Source organism: Gadus macrocephalus, chromosome 3 (genome assembly GCF_031168955.1).
Source record: "Gadus macrocephalus chromosome 3, ASM3116895v1".
Classification (NCBI taxonomy): Eukaryota; Metazoa; Chordata; class Actinopteri; order Gadiformes; family Gadidae; genus Gadus; species Gadus macrocephalus.
Window position 1 is genome coordinate 23,113,133 of NC_082384.1, and position 12,419 is coordinate 23,125,551.

The window sequence follows — 12,419 nt, forward strand, 5'->3', positions numbered from 1 at the left end:
TCCCGTTCCCTGTTACTATCATAAGGTCATTTACCACGTTAACTGTCTCACTATCACCAGTGCAGTTACGACAATGGTTAACTATCTCACTATCACCAGGTCAGCTACCACACTGGATAACCGTCTCACTATCATCATCAGGTCGATTACAACACTGGTTGGGTCTCTCTATCACCAGGTCAGTTGGTTAGCTGTCTAACTATCATCAGATCAGTTGCAACACTTGTTAACGGTCTCAATATCACCATGCAGGTCAGTAAGGACACTGGTTAACCAGTTAGGCTGGGTTAGGGCTGTTAGGGTTAGGTGAGGTTAGGTTTATGGTGGGTGGTTGACTCAATTCTTATACAGGGAAACCTTGACAAATACTATCTTTAATCTGATAACCAATAATCAGAATGAACACAGAGACGTGTTGAACTCCAAGTTACATCTATTCACCCCTGTTTCCTCCGTAGAAGATGAGCAGGAAGTATAAATCATGGTGACTCCAGCACCACGTGGTCATCACACACACACACCACACAGTTGTCTTTCACAATCACCCAAATGAATGACTCATTTCATTGATCTCTTCCCTCATTGCCCAAGTAGCCCACTGACCCTTGACCGTACGCTTCAAGGATAACAGTTCGATTCCTGTCCTGATACTCTTAGACTCTGTGCGTGTTCACAGAAGGCCCTATAACGTCCGGACTACATCGCTCGCTATTGAGGGAACAGGCAGAATGTTTCAACGGTCTGAAACCCAGGTGGCAGCAGGGATCCCTGTGTGTCTGTCTGGCCACCTTAGCAGTGGATGTGGAAACACCACCTGCAGCTCCATCGGGACCAGACCGAGCTGACCTTCCCTCCAGGGAAGCCCTCGCCCTTCCATGACCTCTCCATCAATGTCAACAACTACGCACTTATTGTATGTTGTACGTCCTGGCACTTGAAAATAGTGGTTAGCATTGTGTAGCGTCTTATCCTAGCAATCTTTGTTGTGAACGGGGAATGGGTTAACCTAGTGATGGTTAGTGCTTGGCACTTGGTTCCAGGAACATCCTTACTGTACCGGCAACATACTGTACATGGTTTCCCTATCTTCTGACAAATGTACTTATTTTAAGTCACTCACTCTGGATAAAAGCGTCTGCTAAATGCCCTCAATGTAAATGTAAACAACTCTTCGACTCAGATATACATATACGGTATAGTATATCTTATACCTCTTACTAGTAAATCTAAAGGGGAGGGACTGATATAATACATATAAATACATTATAATAGCTGCATCAATTATGTGCATCACTTATGTGCACACACACACACACACACACACACACACACACACACACACACACACACACACACACACACACACACACACACACACACACACACACAGGGCCGTTGCACCAAATCCTGGGCCCTGTATACAAGAGGTACTGATGGGCCTGATGGGCCTCAAGAGGTACTGATGAGACGTGGCCGTGTGCGACTCCTAACACTATGGGCTGGTGGATAATTCAACAGATTATTTTTTTTTAATTATTATTATTTTTTTTTAAATTGCCATGGCCCCCTCCTCTGCCTTGGGCCCCCCCACGACTGCCTCACTTTCCCCCGCAGTCCGTCGGCCCTGCACACACACACACACACACACACACACACACACACACACACACACACACACACAGACACACACAGACACACACGCACACTGCCGTGCACACGCCCACGTGTACCCGGACAGCCAAGAACCCGGGCGTGACTCTGGATGACCGGCCGTCCCTCTCTGCCAGCATCGCTCCTGCAGATTCATGCGGCTCAACATGAAGGGGATGGGTCTGTTCCTCACCCAGAGGGTGTAAATCTCTGGTTTCATCACGATACGATATTATATCGATTCATTGTACAACGATACGATATTTGCCGATATCAAAAGTCTGCCGCGATACGATTTCGATTCAGGGGCATGCGATCGATATGAGACGATATCATATGCCCATTTAACACAACCTCTTACAATCACATCAACTCACATCAACTTAATTATAATTTCATCATTTTATTTCTTTGCTCTTCCGGATATTTAAAACAAAAAAATCAATTTTTAATACAAATAATAAAGTGCCACATAATTGCATTTAAGTGCCAAAGGTTTTTTATGGCTTAAATTAAAGAGCCTGTAATGATCTTTCATTTTGAACGTAGACCATTCCCAACCTATCTGTGTGGATAGTTTTCTTCTAAAAACAAAACATCCCTCGGAATCATCTTGGCTGTTAAGATAAGCCGTCCGTGTTGCCAGATTGGGCACATTTTTCAGCCCGATTTGGCTACTTTTAATCACGTTAGGCTGGAAAAACGGGACATATGCCCAATCTGGCAACACAAACCGAAACTAGACATCCTCGCGCTCACACATGTGCTCGCTGTTGCCTCGTTTAACCGGTGAATGGATTGGCTTGGCGCTTTGCGCAGAAATAGTTTCACAAACACCCGCGAAAGGAGATATATAATAATAAAAGGGTGTAATACTGCGATATGCATCGATGTTTGGCCGTTGCATCGATGCAGTTGGATCGTTCGCCAATCAATCGATGTATCGATCTACATCGATGCATCGTTACACGGCCAGAAGGCCCGCCAGGTTCTGCTCCGGGCTCTTGTCATCGCCAGTCTGGACGCCACTGCCCTCTGCTGGTGGGTCTGCCTGCCTGCAGGCAGCGTTCCTCCTCTCCGGCTCATCCACTCTGCAGCAGCCCGGCTGGTCTTCAGCAACCCCATGTCCTCCCATCCCCTACACCGCTTCTCTGCCCCCCTTGCAATGGCTACCAGTGGCCACCCTATTCAGGGCTAGGTTAGAATATAATATAATTCTCTTTGTTGTCATTGCACGTAGTACAGCGAAATTTAAATGTCATTCATATGGTGTGATTCACAACAACACATTTTTTTATAAAGGTCAAAAAATATATGCATAACAAATAAAGATAAAATATACAAATAACCAATAAAGATGATATAGACAGATAAATAACTAAGGGTTAGGGTCATGCTTGTTGGTTAGGTTAGGTTAGGTTAGGTTAGGCTAGGGTAGGTTAGGTTAGGTTAGGTTAGGTTAGGTTAGGTTAGGTTCGGTTCGGTTAGTGTGGGTCAAACCAATCCAATCCGACAAATTGTATAATAAATCCGACAAATTGTTTGCAGTCCTGGCTCCCCAAACTCTGGAACGAACCCCCACTGAGTCCTGGACAGATTAAGCAGTTATTGGATGAATTATGTCCTCGTTGTTTTCATGTCGAATGCCCTTATTGTTATTTGCTTATACGGTATTTATTTCAATCGATATCATGGTGTCCTCAAAAGAACCCTACATCACATCCCATATAACGCCAGTCCTGTCCGCACCTTCACAGTCACCGCATCGAGTCGGAGTGCATAGCAGTTCTCGGTGTGTCCGCTAGAGAGCACTAGACACCACCGCGGGACCACCTTCCACCGTAGACACACACATACACACACCGGTGTCGGCACTCTTTCCCCACACACAACGTGGGGGTTCTGCTCGGTTATGGGGCATTTTAGTGTCGCAGTGATTCTAGTAGTTTGTGACGGCGGTACACCACACGACGGTGGTATTTGGTAGTATTTGGACAGTTCAAGATCGTTCCAACGGATGATATGTCGGCCTTGACGTCACGGCGTCTCCAGGTGAGGTGCTGAGTCCAGCACGACGAGTTCCGAATACCACGGGTAAAGGTTTTATTTTTCTAATATCCCCTTTCTATGGTTTTGCTAGTGACAGTTTGCCATAAGCCAAGTTAGACGTTTGATTCGCGTTGCCGCTTCTAAGCAGAGAAGTTGTTCAGCGGTCTTGGTCGTTCTCACTGTCGGTCATCTTCAAGTCTTCGTCAGCTATTCAAACGGAAATAAAGTTAATGTGTTGATACGCTGAAGCCAAGGTGATTTCAATAAGCTCAGGTGGTTATCACGACGTGTGTGTGTGTGTGTGTGTGTGTGTGTGTGTGTGTGTGTGTGTGTGTGTGTGTGTGTGTGTGTGTGTGTGTGTGTGTGTGTGTGTGTGTGTGTGTGTGTGTGTGTGTGTGTGTGTGTGCGCGCGAGTGTGTGGTGCGCGCGTGCGTGTGGCGTGTATTAAGATCTGATCAACATTCCCACTACTGCAGCACAGCACAATCCGTGTTACATAACGGCCTACCCCTGGCCTGTACCCTTTCTGTCTGTCTGTCTCCTTGTCGGTCTGTCTGCCTGTCTGTCTAAACTCCACCAGTAGACGAGTTGATATTATCATTCATATTGAATGGGGGCCAAGATGGTGGTACAGAATGTTGCTAGGACGTGACCTTTATCATATCAGCGAGTTAGGGGGGGGGGGATTAAAGTTATGCTTGAGTTTTCAAAAGCAGCCAGTATATCGCCTCACTACTATTTAATAATTGAGCATACTGTTAGCCTCAGCAAACTACAGTAATTTCAGAGAGTAGGAGCAGGTAGGGGTTAGACTTTTCAGAGACAGGTCATTATGGAGCAGGTAGGGGCTAGACTGTTCAGAGACAGGTCATTATGGAGCAGGTAGGGGTTAGACAGTACAGAGACAGGTCATTAAGGAGCAGGTAGGGGTTAGACAGTACAGAGACAGGTCATTATGGAGCAGGAAGGGGTTAGACAGTACAGAGACAGGTCATTATGGAGCAGGTAGGGGTTAGACAGTACAGAGACAGGTCATTAAGGAGCAGGTAGGGGTTAGACAGTACAGAGACAGGTCATTATGGAGCAGGAAGGGGTTAGACAGTACAGAGACAGGTCATTATGGAGCAGGTAGGGGTTAGACAGTACAGAGACAGGTCATTATGGAGCAGGTAGGGGTTAGACAGTACAGAGACAGGTCATTATGGAGCAGGTAGGGGTTAGACAGTACAGAGACAGGTCATTATGGAGCAGGTAGGGGCTAGACTGTTCAGAGACAGGTCATTAAGGAGCAGGTAGGGGTTAGACAGTACAGAGACAGGTCATTATGGAGCAGGTAGGGGTTAGACTGTTCAGGGACAGGTCATTATGGAGCAGGTAGGGGTTAGACAGTACAGAGACAGGTCATTATGGAGCAGGTAGGGGTTAGACAGTACAGAGACAGGTCATTAAGGAGCAGGAGGGGGTTAGACAGTACAGAGACAGGTCCTTAAGGAACAGATGGGTTTTACTTCAGACTGTACAGAGAAAGGTCATTATGAAGCAGGTTTGGGTGAGACAAAGACTGTACAGAGAAAGGTCATTAAGGACCAAGTTCTACCGGGTCTACCGGATCACCCTGACCTCTGGACCCGCTGGCAGAGCTTCTGGGACGTGGATCTGATGCGATGTGGACGTGAGTCAAGCTGACCCGGCCCGGCTGGAATCCCTGCTGCTGTGCGTGTTAGCGTGCCGCATCACGTGGACTAATGACCGGGCTATGAGTGAGATTAGCGCGCACTTGTTCTGGAGCGCGCGCGCGCCTGTGTGTGTGTGTGTGTGTGTGTGTGTGCGTGCGAGCGTATGTGCGTGTGCTACATTACAAGGACTAATAATCTTGCACTGGAAGCGTTTGGCCCGCTGGGGTTTTGGAGCTGTGTGGTTTCCATGGAGACCATTCTGCTTGTAGGATTGTCTCCAGGTCGCGGCACGTCCTGCTTCCTCCCGTCGGGCGTGTGCACGGCAGTGTGTGTGTTTGTATGTGTGTGTGTGTGTGTGTGTGTGTGTGTGTGTGTGTGTGTGTGTGTGTGTGTGTGTGTGTGTGTGTGTGTGTGTGTGTGTGTGTGTGTCTGTGTGTGGGGGTAGTTATGTGATATGTGCATGTCAGGACATGTAGTGATGCACATAATTGATGCAGCTATTATAATGTATTTATATGTATTATATCAGTCCCTCCCCTTCTAGATTTACTAGTAAGAGGTATAAGATACACTATATACCGTATATGTATATACTGTATATAACAATGTGTGTCCACCAGTCTTGTGTTGTATAGCAGGAAGTTTGTCTAGTGTGTCTGTCACACACACACACACACACACACACACACACACACACACACACACACACACACACACACACACACACACACACACACACACACACACACACACACAAACACGCGCACACACGTACACACACACACACACACACACACACACACACACAAACACACACACACACAGGCCCCCTTTGCCTCGGGGTCCTGTAGTCAGTCAGGAGGACAGAGCTGATAAAGGTTCTATTTAGGGGAGCCAGCCCATCTCCGATAGGTTGAAGCATTGGAGGTACGAGATACACAGCCGATGAACCCTGAGCCCCCCAAACCATCCATACTGCTCAGAACACTTGGCGAGGACTGGTGGTGGTGGGGGGGAGGGGAGGGGGAGGAGCAGAGGGGAGGGGAGGGGGAGGAGCAGAGGGGAGGGAAAACGGGAGCAGTTCATTATTTGCTAAAGTTTAGATTATCTTGTTTTTTCACTGAGCTTCATAAGGACAGGTTGCACGCAAACACACACAGGCACACACACACGCAGACACACACACACACACACACACACACACACACACACACACACACACACACACACACACACACACACACACACACACACACACACAAACACACAAACATACACACGTGTCGCAAGACTTTGACTGGACAGGGTTTAAAGTTCAATAAACCAGTCAAAGGTTTACCTATATCTCTCACTCACACACACACACACACACACACACACACACACACACACACACACACACACACACACACACACACACACACTAAAATATGCATGTGTGTGTGTGTGTGTGTGTGTGTGTGTGTGTGTGTGTGTGTGTGTGTGTGTGTGTGTGTGTGTGTGTGTGTGTTTCTGTGTGTGTAGTTTTAATACCTAGCTGGTGGTCTGAGCTTTGTTATTATGTAACGTTGGTCATGTGGCCATGTCTCAGACCCTCATTAATACATCAGGTTCCCTAGAACTCCTCAACTGCGAGGTGTAATATGACTGTTCCTTATAACTCTACTAACTGTAAGGTATAGAACTGTTCCTTAGAACTCTACACCTGCATGGTATAGATCTGTTCCTTAGAGCTCTACCACTGTAAGGTATAGAACTGTTCCCTCAAACTCTACACCTGTAAGGCATAGAACTGTTCCGTAGAACTCTACCACTGTAAGTACTATAAAACTGTTCCATAGAACTCTACACCTGTAAGTTATAGAAATGTTCCCTATACTGTAAAACGGTAAGGAAGGTCTGGAACTGTTCCCTAGATCTCTACAACTTAAAATTCTAGATATCAGTTTGACAATATTTTAGTTTCAGTCTGACGTCAGTCTGACATCAGTCTGACAGCAGCCTATGAAACCGGCTGCAGCATCTAATGATGATGTGCAGAGGTTCACCTCCATCATCCCAGCTCTGGCCACTGCAGCAAATGAGATGAGGCCTTGGGCTGCTTAGCAACAACCAATCAGTGGATGACCTGTCAGGTGCCCCCCCTGCCCAAGAAAACACACACATACACACACACACACACACACACACCAGTCCAACTGTACGTCTGATCTTGTGTGTGTGGGTGTGTGTCTGTGTGTGTGTGCGTGTGCGTGTGTGCATGACAGCGCTGGAATGTGTTTTTCTCCTCACCAGACCACCACCCCAGAGATCCTTGAATCAACTTTATACACACGCACACATCGACAGACACATACACACACACACACACACTCACACACAAACTGGTTCTGGTTACTGCAGCATTGGCTCAGCTCAGACACAGGCTCGTGTTTCAGAACCCACAAGGAGGGTGGACTCTCTCTCTCTCTCTCTCTCTGCCCCTACCCACACAATGTCCCTCTCTCTCTCTCTCTCTCTGCTTCTACCCACCCTCTCTCTCTCTCTCTCTCTCTCTCTCTCTCTCTCTCTCTCTCTCTCTCTCTCTCTCTCTCTCTCCTTCTCTCTCTCTCTCTCTCTCTCTCTCTCTCTCTCTCTCGCCCCCCCCCTCTCTCGCTCCCTCCCCGTTTGGATGAGGGGAGACGTGAGTGTAGCAGGAGGAAGTTGAAGTCCAGAGCCAAGAGACCCGCTGGCCTGTAGGCCTGCTCCATAGGCTGGTTGTTTGCAGTTTGTAAGCAGTGTGAGCCTTGTGCTAAAGGGCCAACAGTGTGTGTGTGTGTGTGTGTGTGTGTGTGTGTGTGTGTGTGTGTGTGTGTGTGTGTGTGTGTGTGTGTGTGTGTGTGTGTGTGTGTGTGTGTGTGTGTGTGTGTGTGTGTGTGTGTGTGTGTGTGTGTGTGTGTGTGTGCGTTGGTCTCTGATCGGCACGTTGAAGCCAAGTCAGGTAAAGAAAGCTCTTATCTAGGGAGCCTGGCTTGTGATGGCCGTGCACATGAAGGGACGTGCACGTGAAGGGGGACGCTTACGTGAAGGGACGCGCACTGGAATGGACGTGCACGTGAAGGGGCGTGCACGTGAAGGGAGGACCACGTTAAGGGACGAACACGTTATGGGCCGTGCACGGGAAGGGGGCGCGCACGTGAAGGGGCACGCACGTGAAGGGACAAACCCGTTAAGGGTCGAACACGTGAAGGGGCGCGCACTTTAAGGGCCGAACACGTTAAGGGACGCGCATGTGAAGGGACGTGCACGGGAAGGGACACGCACGTGAAGGGGCGCGCATGGGAAGGGACACGGGACGTGAAGGGGCGCGCACGTGAAGGAACAGGCACGTGAAGGCACGTGAAGAGGCGAACACGGGAAGGGACACACACGGGAATCTGACTGGAGGTCAAAGGTCATAAGACAACCTCGACCCGGTGCGTGGCGGTGGCGGTGATGTCACTATGGTTGTGATGTCACTGTCGATGTGATGTCACTATGGTTGTGATGTCACTGTGGTTGTGATGTCACTGTCGATGTGATGACACTATGGTTGTGATGTCACTATGGTGGTGATGTCACTGTGGTTGTGATGTCACTGTGGTTGTGTGATGTCACTGTGGTTGTGATGTCACTATGGTTGTGATGTCACTATGGTTGTGATGTCACTATGGTTGTGACGTCGCAGGGGTTCTGATGTAAAGGTAATTGTGATGTCACGGTGGTTGTAATCTCACAGTGGTGGAGACATGAGAATTGTTGTGACGTCACGTTGGTTCTGACGTAAAGGGGGTTGTGATGTCCACGGTGGTTCTGACGCAAAGGTGATTGTGATGTCACGGTGGTTGTGGTGTCACGGTGGTTCTGACGTAAAGGTGATTGTGATGTCACGGTGGTTGTGATGTCGCATAGTTGTGCAACACCTGGATGTTCTGCAGCTACTGTTTGCTAAATGAAGACGTGTACATCATGTAAAGGTCAGTGAGCCAGGACAAGTGCCTTCATGTGGAGATGTCCTGGAGATGTTTGGCCTGAAGAGGCGAGGGTCCAATACCCTGACTCAGACCGTGAAGCACTCCTCCCCTGCTCTTTGCTTTCCCTCATCTGATGAGGTCAGCGTTTAGAGATGAGAGCAGAAGCAGAACCTTATATGAACAATAAGGGAGGTTCTAACTTTAGAGTGTTCCAAGCGCCTCATTGGTTAAGGCATTGAACTCTGGAGGGTTGGATTGGTTAACTTAAGGGTTATGTTTGTTCAGTGGTGAGAAGGGCTCCGTCAGAAAAAAGATTACATCTCCAGTATTTACTTTAGGTTCTGACACCTGGATCTCAGCCTCTGTGTGAAGCCGTTCTCCCCGCAATGGCTTCGCACCGGATATCATTTGGATTCTTCTTAAATATGCAGTGCATTGTTCAGCCCTCAGTGTATATATATATATATATATATATATATATATATATCTCTGTGACTGACACTGAAACTGTTTGGTAATGGATGTAGCCCAGTGTTAGCATAGCTGTTAGCAGAATGGGGTCGGGGTTGTAAACTCAATGCCTACTAATACTTTATTTTGCTACTTTACTTATTCACTTCATCGTGATGTCTGAGGGATGGGAGAGAGAGAGAGAGAGAGGGAGAGAGAGAGAGAGAGAGAGAGAGGAGAGAGAGAGAGAGAGAGAGAGAGAGAGAGAGAGAGAGAGAGAGAGAGAGAGAGAGAGAGAGGAGAGAGAGAGAGGAGAGAGAGAGAGAGAGAGAGAGAGAGGGAGAGAGAGAGGGGGGGGGGGGCTAGCATCCCTGCTTCTTGCAGCAGCGCCTCAAAGCAGGCACAGCTAGCGCTGAAGCGCATAGCTGGTGCGTAACACCTCCCTGTCAGAGTGGACGTCACACTCTCTCTCTCTCTCTCTCTCTCTCTCTCTCTCTCTCTCTCTCTCTCTCTCTCCTCTCTCTCTCTCTCTCTCTCTCTCTCTCTCTCTCTCCTCTCTCTCTCTCTCCTCTCTCCCTCTCCCTCCCCCCTCTTCTCTCTCTGTCCATCAGTATCTGATGTTGCACCATTTCTGCTCACTTGTCCTTCACGTCATTTTCACACACATACACAGACGCATAGCCACACATCCACACACACACACACACACACACACACACACACACACACACACACACACACACACACACACACACACACACACACACACACACACACACACACCACACACACACACACACACACACACACACACACAAAGCTGCAGGGTTACATTTACCATCCTTACAGGCAGTTTCGAACTTCAGCATGAAAATTGTTTACAGATGCGGAAAACCATGCCGAAAAATACACACACACACACACACACACACACACACACACACACACACACACACACACACACACACACACACACACACACACACACACACACACACACACACACACACACACACAAACAAACATGTGGTGGAAAGATGAATTGTCAGAGTAGATGACCTTCTCAGGACCTAGATTTATAAAGTACGTCTGTACTCCTACCACTAGAACATGTAGTGTTAAGGTTCTGTACTACTACAGGTCTAACTTACAATATTTTTTGAGATATAGCCAGTTTACTATATAGTCTAACAGACAGTTAACAGTTTTCTACTGTAAACTGACTGTTTTCTACTGTAAACAGACCGTTTTTAACACTCTTGTAACTTCTGTGTTCATTGAACAAACAGATACAGTGAAGGCAGGGTAGGAGGAGCGGGGAATCGAACCGGGAACCTTGGACAATTTGCGCTTATCTCTGTCTCTCCCTCCTACTAAATCACTCACTCACTCTGTCTCTCCCTCTCTTTCACACACTCACTATCTCACTCTCTCTCTCCCACTCACTCACTCTCTCTCCCACTCACTCACTCTCTCTCCCACTCTCTCTCTCCCTCTCACTCACTCTCTCTCCATCTCACTTGCTCTCCTCCTCTCACTCCCTCACTCACTCACTCCTTCCAAAAGGATCGCCTCAAGGCGCCACTCTTAATTCTGGGTGATGGAGATCTGTCCTGGTTTTCGAACGCCTAATATAGCCCCTCTCTCTCTCTCTCTCTCTCTCTCTCTCTCTCTCTCTCTCTCTCTCTCTCTCTCTCTCTCTCTCTCTCTCTCTCTCTCTCTCTCTCTCTCTCTCTCTCTCTCTCTCTTTTTATGTCTTTTTATTAGTATCCGTCTCTCTCTCTCTGTCTATGTCTCTATATTCGTCTATATCTCTCTCTACAAGAGGCTTGATCAAAATACATGTTGTATTACAGTATCAAAGTGACCACTAGACCTTAAATGTAATTCAAATTTTGATAAGAAAAGTTGGTCAAAATGACAGCACAAAATCTATGCTGTTACATTACTCGCGTCGGGGCCTAATACTGGAACAAAATAAATGAATTAATAAAATCACCTCTTTGTATTGTCCTGAAGGGGGCGGTGTAACTCAACGTTCACCAAATAGCTCTGCACACACCCCTGCATTCCTTCACTTATGGTCTGGAGCCTCCTTCCTCCCTCCCTCCCTCCCTCCCTCCCTCCCTCCCCTCCCTCCCTCCCTCCCTCCCTCCCTCTATCCCTCTCGCTTTATCATTGTTATTAAATAATGTAATGCCCCTACAAGTACATACATATGATTTTTCTATGCATCTGATGAAGAACAAAGTCACACACCATTTGAACAAATATAATTCCTTTATTCAACGAAGACAAAAGTCACATCTCTATTTCTCACGTTAAAGTTTGGCAGTACAGAAACTGTTTTGGTGGTTGTCTCACTTTAAGCTTGTTGGTAGCATTACAACCAATAGAAACACACCGTTGCAATAGTAGTTTCCACTACAGCCAATCAAATCCTAGCCCTTTCACATTGAGCCTATCGTCGGATGCAAAACATGACCCAATCAACGTCTTTAATCAATCTATTATATCTATACTCTTCATCAATAAATTGCAATCATCCACCAGTTTTTTTTCATTCAATCAAAACCTTATAAAATGTACTCATTAACACAGT